At 33.3% G+C, this 8524-nt stretch overlaps 2 pseudogenes; one reads left to right on the top strand and one right to left on the bottom strand.

The window, feature by feature from the left end:
* The window catches only part of LOC111404689, an 8739-nt pseudogene extending 2181 nt beyond the window's left edge, over positions 1 to 6558 (bottom strand).
* Positions 6559 to 6563: 5 nt separating this feature from the next.
* On the top strand, positions 6564 to 7387 carry LOC111404688 (annotated as a pseudogene).
* Positions 7388 to 8524: the final 1137 nt, after the last annotated feature.

Genomic DNA, 8524 nt, shown 5'->3' with positions numbered 1-8524 from the left:
AAAAAAAAAAAAAAAAAAAAAAAAAAAAAAAAAAAAAACTGAAATTTGGGACAGCCTGAAATCAAGGAAATCCAATTTCTAGTATTCAGACATCACAGATGCGAGAGAAACTCTTTGACCCTAAGCTTATAGACATAATAAAAAGTGCAAACTGGGAACATCTATTCCATGATCAGCAATAGGCCTAGCAAGATTCACTTTTCATAAGGATACAGAAATACATTGATGTAAAACTCAATTCAACACCGGCTGCGGACCTAATAATCTACGAACATTGAAATTCTATGTTGTACAGAGATATAAAAATGCAAACCAACATAAGTATTGTAGAATTTTTAGAGATCCTCAAATTATAGTGTGTTCCCTAGACAAAACCTCTTGTCGACTAGCCACATACCCGATAACCCAAAAACTAGAAATTCATATAGCTTCATTGAAATGGAGGTACAAAATCACGACAAAGCAATTGCAGAATTCTTTACATCTTCAAACTATAGCATATTCCCTAAATTATGCATTTTGATAGTAGATATATGCAGGCTAGATCTTTCAATTACATTAAATTTAAAATAGATATGACCATTAATTAGAAATTGATTAAGCAGGTAAACGAAGGAAGAGAGAACAGAAACCTTACCTTCAAATTGTCACACACTTCCACACCCATCTTCATGGTCTCCTTAAAAGAGGAAGCTCCAACTGGTAGAATCATGAATTCCTGCAATAAAAATTGATGAGAAACTCAAATTCTAAGAAATATGATCTAACCCATGTAAATATCGAAACACATACCTACAAAGCAAGTTTGTTCCCAGCATGTGATCCGCCGTTGATAACGTTGAAGGCAGGAACAGGCAATACCAGCTGCTTGTTACTGGCCAGGTTCACAATGTGTTGTACCCAGAAATATTCATATTAATTACATAAGATAGATCCACCAACATGGTATATATGAAAAACAATATGGACGACTACAGCAAATCTAAGAAAATGTAGCACAGGTTATATTACACTGTTTTGACCGATTCAGGGGGAATCAGTTGCAATGTAGTGGACATGTGTAGAGCTGTATTTTTCAAATTATGAGAGTCATTGATAGGGATGAACACACTAGACTGGCAAATTCTCTTATTAAGGGAAAGATTGGGCAGTAGAATGATCTGTAACATATCTTGTACAGGGGAATATTAAGAATGCCAGCTCCAGCTTTGCACACGGAAATAGACACAGCCAGGATGGCATTTGCACCAAGCTGAAAAGGACAAAATATTTACACATACAAATATAACAAAGATATTCAGAAGTCAACGATTAAAATTACTTTCTGTTTGCACCAGCCTCATTCATTCTGAGCTCCATCTTTTGGAGGTAAAAAATAGTTTGCTTTTTATTGAAAGTTAATAGTTTGGAAGATTTTGGTAGAAAGTAATTTGGTGGACAAAGTGGGTAGGAGAAAGGAATTTTATTAGAATGATGATGGCTTACAATAGCTTGAACTTTGTCTAGCTTCTTTTTTTTCTTACAAACAAATGAGGGATCATGCCCTATTTATAGACTCTTATCACATCTTCTAGAGAATTCTACAAGTGTCTACAACCTATACAAGATTTTTTGGTGTCCAAGTTACTCTAGTGGAATCTAGACAATTCTAATTTTTTATTATACTTGCTTACTAAGGAATTCTAGGATATTGTAGACAAGTAATTCTAGATTCTTCTAGAAATGAGCATCATTAAATTTATCACTCCTCCTTGATGCTCATTTCGGTAACTCCAATCATTTCTCGTAGTAGCTCGAACTTTGCTCGTGGTAGCGCCTTCGTGAATATGTCCGCCAATTGTTCTTCAGTTTTGCAATGTTTAAGTTCTATCTCTTTGTTTGCTTCAGCTTCTCTGATGAAGTGATACTTGATGCCAATATGTTTTGTTCTGCTGTGAAATACAGGATTCTTGACCATTGCTATAGCTGATTTGCTGTCGCTGTAGATCTTTATTGCTTCATTTTGTGGCTCTCCCATATCTTCAAGTATGCGCTTTAACCATATTGCTTGACTCGTAGTCATTGCTGCTGCAATATACTCTGCTTCAGCTGATGATTGTGCAACCGTTGCCTGTTTCTTTGATGCCCAAGAAAATATTCCCGAACCTAGTGTGAATGCATAGCCTGATGTGCTCTTCATATCATCTACTGATACTGCTCAATCGCTATCAGTATACCCAAGTAGTCTTGAGTCAGGCATAGACTCATACCTTATTCCATAGTCTTTTGTTCCTTGGAGGTATCTTAGTATCCGCTTTGTAGCTCCATAGTGAACTTGACTTGGATTTTGCATAAATCTTGAAAGTAGGCTGGTTGCATACATTATATCTGGCCTTGTAGCAGTTAGATAGAGTAAACTTCCAATTAAGCTTCGAAATTGTGAACTATCTGCTTTTGGAGCACCGTCTTCTTTTTTGAGTGATTTGTTGCTATCCAGAGGGGTTGCTACTGTTTTGCAACCTTCCATCTTGAACCTTTTTAATAGATTGGTGGTATACTTCTTCTGAGCTATAAATATCCCATCTTTAGATTGAGTTACCTCGATCCCAAGAAAATAGTGCATTAATCCCAGATCAGTCATCTCGAACGTTTTCATCATATCTTCCTTGAATTTCTTTATTTTTTAAATTCTCTTTAAATTTTCTTCCACCTTCTTTAGATTTTTGAAACCGCATATTAAGTTTCGATTGAAAAGCGTTTTCTATCTCCATTTCATAGCGCCTTTCTAATCTTTTTTCATGAGCTTCTAATGATCCCATTAATTCTCCAGCTGTTAATTCATCTATATCCTTGGATTCCTCAATAGCTACAATAATTGGATCATATTTTTCTGTGCAAGTAATTAAAATTTTTCCAACAACCTTCTTTTCGGGAACATCATCACCATAAGACCTTAGTTGATTTACTATTTCATCTATTCTTGAATAATAATCTTTTGCGGTTTCTGACTCTTTCATTTTTAGATTTTCAAAATTCCTTCTTAAAGTTTGAAGGCGGCAAGTACGTACCTTGTTACTGCCGTAGAACTCCTCCTTCAACTTATCCCATGCTTCTTTCGCTGTTTTGGCTCCCATAATTCTTGGAAAATATGTATCCGTCAAGCTCATTTGTAGAGAAAGTAATGCTAGAGAATCTTTTTGTTGATTCTCCTTAAGTTCCTTCTTTTGTGCGGAAGTTAAAGTGGAAATGTCATCTGGGTTAGTATACCCATCGTTGACGACATCCCATAAATTTTAAGCACAAAAGTAGGTCTTCATTTTGATAGACCAAAAATCATAGTTATCCCCATTAAATGTTGGGATAGGAATTGATGAGCGGAAAGCGTCTGCCATCATATATGCATACACCCAATATCAATCGAACGTGGCTCTGATACCACTGATAGTTTTTGTGTTGTTGTAGTGATGAGATAGGATGATTGAGGATGTTTTGTATGGAATAATTTTGGAGGTAAAAAATAGTTTGCTTTTTATTGAAAGTTAATAGTTTGAAAGATTTTGGTAGAAAGTAATTTGGTGGACAAAGTGGGTAGGAGAAAGGAATTTTATTAGAATGATGATGGCTTACAATAGCTTGAACTTTGTCTAGCTTCTTTTTTTTCTTACAAAAAAATGAGGGATCATGCCCTATTTATAGACTCTTATCACATCTTCTAGAGAATTCTACAAGTGTCTACAACCTATACAAGATTTTTTGGTGTCCAAGTTACTCTAGTGGAATCTAGACAATTCTAATTTTTTATTATACTTGCTTACTAAGGAATTCTAGGATATTGTAGGCAAGTAATTCTAGATTCTTCTAGAAATGAGCATCATTAAATTTATCACCATCAGGTTGTTGAACCGTGGAACCGTGAAGATTGAAGTTTTCTATACCAGTCTGATCTGTTGGGTCCTGCTAAAGCAGCCATACTTCATTTTTCAGTTGGGGAATGTTGATGTAAAGAATAACTATTTTTATATAACAGAGGCTTAAAATGTCGAAAATGACCAAGTTACGGCAATGAGAACCATGCTACAGCTGAGAAAAACAAACCTTGCCAATGAGAGTAGGGCCAATGATAGTGTTAACATTGCTAACGGCCTATATACATACCAACACTATGCAAACATTGGTAAACAAAAATATTTGCTTGTCAAAAATTAATCAGTTAGTGTAACACCACATGCTTGTCTTTCATATTTATCATGTCTATCTAGATTATTATTAATGTTTAATTTATTTCTTAATTAATATAACTGTATTCATCGTGACTAATTATATTGCTTTTACAACAAAATGTGTTCTAGACGCCCTAAACGATTGACGTGACTATTAACTCAAGTTAATATGATTAAATTACATAATAAATTGGTTTATTATGTGATTTGAGCTCGTCTTGTTTTTTTATTGAACTTAGATGTTTTTCTCTTTTCAATAAGTGCATTTTTGAGTAATTTATATAAAAATAATAATTGAACAACAAATGGGTTTCTAATCAATAAAATAATTAAAGGATTTAAATAAGTTAATAAGATAAATAAGGAGTGTTAAGATTTATTTCCATAAATTATGCCAAATAATTGTCATTAAGTTAGAAAATATGACTTTACCTATTTTCTTCACCGCCTTACATGTTAAAATCGGCTCCATCATATTCATGAGGCATTTTGAATTCTAGAAAATGAGATTGATGGTAAGGTATGAAATTTTCATTTTCATTTTACTCAATTATTTAATTTTGAATTCAAAAGCAATCATGACATTTTATTTGATTATTATTAAAATAATGTTTCTATTTCATTTTATATATGAAATGAGTGTGCCATTGACTGCACATATATATGTTGTATGTATACGTATAGATGAGTTTTTGCACATTATATGTATATGCCTGTATGTACATGTGTGTACTTATTTAATACTAATATAAGTTGTAGGTATTACAATTATATGTGTGTATATATAGTATATAGAGGAGTGGTGTGATTATCATATGGATATATGTATGTTTTGTATATATATGTGTCTATGCATATATATACCTTATATGTATGTACAGGTATATGTAGGCATGTGTCTATAAATTTGTATTTGTATGCACTGATTGTGTGTAGTTAAATAAAATTTGTAGGAAAATAGATTTATTATTTTAATTGTGTTGTATAGGGATTTATTATTTTAACGGTTAGTGATCTATTATTGTTACAGTTATTGAACAAATTAGTAACTATTAGAATGATGAGCGATTTTAACTTTAAAATATATAGGAATGTCAATCCTGTTTACGCGTAGGTTTTTATTTTTTTTTATTTTTACAACAACAATAATAAATCAGTTAATTTAATAGAGCGACGCTTCAGTTTTCGTTTAAATTGTAAATTTGTCAAAGTTACTAAATAAATAGTAATGAAATAGGATTTTTGAACATTGACTTCATGGATGGCTAGGAACATCTTCACTTGCCATTCAAGAAAAGTAAATCTCTAGGAACTTCAGGTAAGTAAACCTCTTATTTGTCTTTATACGCACATTACATTATTAAATGTATAAATGTGTTATTTAAATTTGTTATTATGTGAACTTGATAGTTAATTTATTACGCTTTATGTCATTAATACTTCTCATGACATTTTCATGCACGTCAATGCATTCATGAGCATACATGAGGTTTCAAGAAAAATAAAAAAATTCAAATGTCAATGAATGTTCTTAAAAGATATGTATCCCAAATATTTTGTTACGAGGTGTATGTCTATGTTATGAAACGTGTGAGTGGGAAATGGGGCGTGGGGGATCGGTGCACCCGACCAATGTTCAATATTTAATATTCAATGATAATGTTAATGTTAACCGCTTTGCGATACTACCAGAAGATTCGACTGGTGGTTTCAAATAATAATTGCCCACTACATTCTGATTGGCTAAGCAATACACAAAGTGAACTCATGACGTCAAAGTTAAGTTTTTAAAGAAATGAAAGAAAGGAGATACATATTGAGAAATAATTTTATCTTAAAGTAATTCATATGTATATCATAATCATACATCATATGCATGAGGTTTGCTTACTGAACGTTAGCTCATTCCACATTATCCTCTCCAATTTCAGATGATGAAGGCAAGATTATTCAAGATGACTACTTGTGGTAAGACGAACTCGATACTGATACATTTAATATTGACTCAAGCTGAAATAAGTTTAACATTTAATTTGATCATCTTATATTTTTATTAAACATAAAAGTTTTCAGAAATTCTTTTCTTAAAAGAAAGTTGTCAATATTTTTATGTTAAAGAAAAATTTCTAATCAGTTTTTTGCATTTATGGTTTTAAGAGGGAATTAAATGATAGTACTTCTAAATTTAGGTATCTAGATTTGGGGTGTTACAGTTAGCCATTACAAACTCGTACCTTTGAGACACCCTTCCAAATCTAGTCTGACCCTCCATCTCTCAATTCAAGAGCTTCATAAATTCCAAAGCTCTCGGATACTAGCTTTAGTCTATCTAATTCTTCTGATTTAGATACTACTTCATCAGACGGAGGAGATGGTAATGGAGGAACAAGCGATGACTCGAGTGGTAATAGGCAGAAGAAAAAGGGTAAGAGGAGGTGGAAAACAAAGATAAAAGACTTCATTGATGAAAAATGAGGAAACTGATGGATAAACAGAAGGCCTGGATGGAGAAAATGATGAGGACAAAGAATAAGGGAGGATTATAAGAGTGGAAGAATGGAGGAAACAAGATGCAGATAGAATAGAAAAAGAGCACAAGTTCTGGACTAATGAAAGAGGATGGATCGAAGCATGGTGTGCTGCACCAATGGAAGCTATATGAAACGCTACTGGTAAAGAACTTAAGGCTTCACCGTCTGACGAATTGATGGTGGAAGAAACTCAAAGCCTAAGAGGAAAACTAGAACAACGATGAAAAGGGAGATATCTGGCCGGATGTGAGATTATAAGGCAAATCCAGTTGAGAACTAATTTGGACTCAAGGTTTCAAGGTGGGATTTCAGAAGTTCTGTGGGAAAGAATAGCAACAAAAATGGCTTGTTTTGGATATGACAGGAGTGCTTTAGTCTGTAAAGAAAAGTGGGATAGTGTCAATAATTATGTAATCAAGTGCAACAAGAAAATAAAGGAGAATCCAAAACCATGTTTATATTACTGTCATAATAATGAGTCTATAAGCAATAATCACGGAGGAGCCTTTTGTGATAATAGCAGTGGACTAGCCTGAGACTTCACCTTCTAATAGCAACACAGGAAATGCAATGAATGATAGCTGCTTTAGGTACTTTATGGGGGATGATCATAGCATATGGGAGAATTACGGACTGAAACTCAACAAATTAGGATAGGAAAATCAGATCAAGATATATAATCTGCATCAGATTGCTTCTGATCAATTTAGGAAGGGATTATAAGCAGCTGATGAAAAGAGGAGCAACTGACATACTGTGTTGACTTGTGACTTGGACTTGGGAGGTGAGAAATTTAACTGTGGTGGCTTTTTATTGCTTCTCTTCGTTGTTTTATTATGCTTATTTGTTAATTGTTTTGCATGCAGTTTATAATTCTAAGGTAATATTTGCAAAAACTTTCTTCCTTTCATGCATTTGCTTAAGATTGTGAGCAGGCAACAGATTATTAATAACGTATGATTGTCTGAATAATAATTTATTTGATCCCTGCAATTAAACTTATATGAATTTGAGCTTAGTTAATCTGCCGTGAAGAATTGGATGTTATGTTAATATAATATTCAAACACTCCAGCTTAAGCTTTTAAATGAAGAAGTGCAATATGGTATGAGAGTACACAAAGATGTTAAGTTCAAGTTTTGCATCTAAAAATTTTGCACGTGTCAAGTTTCTTATGAAATATTGAATTTACCCTATTTCAAATTTTTAAGGGAAAATTTTTTTTTTTCAAGTAAAAACTTCTTTTTGTGTAAAAAAAAATTTTAAATACTAATTAAGATGCTGAACAAGTACAGCTCTGATGTTCAATTACCAACATTGAGTTTGAAACTCTAAATAGTCAATGTCTAATAAGTCAAAATGTTGCGGAATTCACAGCAAGAATTTTCAAATCGATGTTTTTGGGGCTCAGTCCAACGTACCTTTCTTTACCAAACAAGCATACCAACCGGCTCCAATACACAACCAATATATTCATCTCGATTGCTATTCAATCTTACCCACAAAGGACAAGAAACGGTGATAATTTGTAGCCACAGAGGCAAAGAAAAAACGCTACAAAGGTAGGCTATAAAGGGACAACAAAGTACACAAAGTAATCAACCGGTATTGGACACCAAAAGGGCCGATTTTCATTCTTCAAAGGGGGCAACCAAAAGTTCTCCTTATTCACACACAAATCACACTAGAAAGTGGCTAGGGTTATAGCCTTATAAGTAATTTAGGGTTAGGCTTTAAGTTGGACTTATAGGAGACTTAAACGGGCCAAGATTCAAGTCATCCAAGAAGGAATAC

Source organism: Olea europaea, chromosome 11, assembly GCF_002742605.1.
Source record: "Olea europaea var. sylvestris chromosome 11, O_europaea_v1, whole genome shotgun sequence".
Taxonomy (NCBI): Eukaryota; Viridiplantae; Streptophyta; class Magnoliopsida; order Lamiales; family Oleaceae; genus Olea; species Olea europaea.
This window is presented reverse-complemented; position numbering and strand designations above follow the sequence as displayed.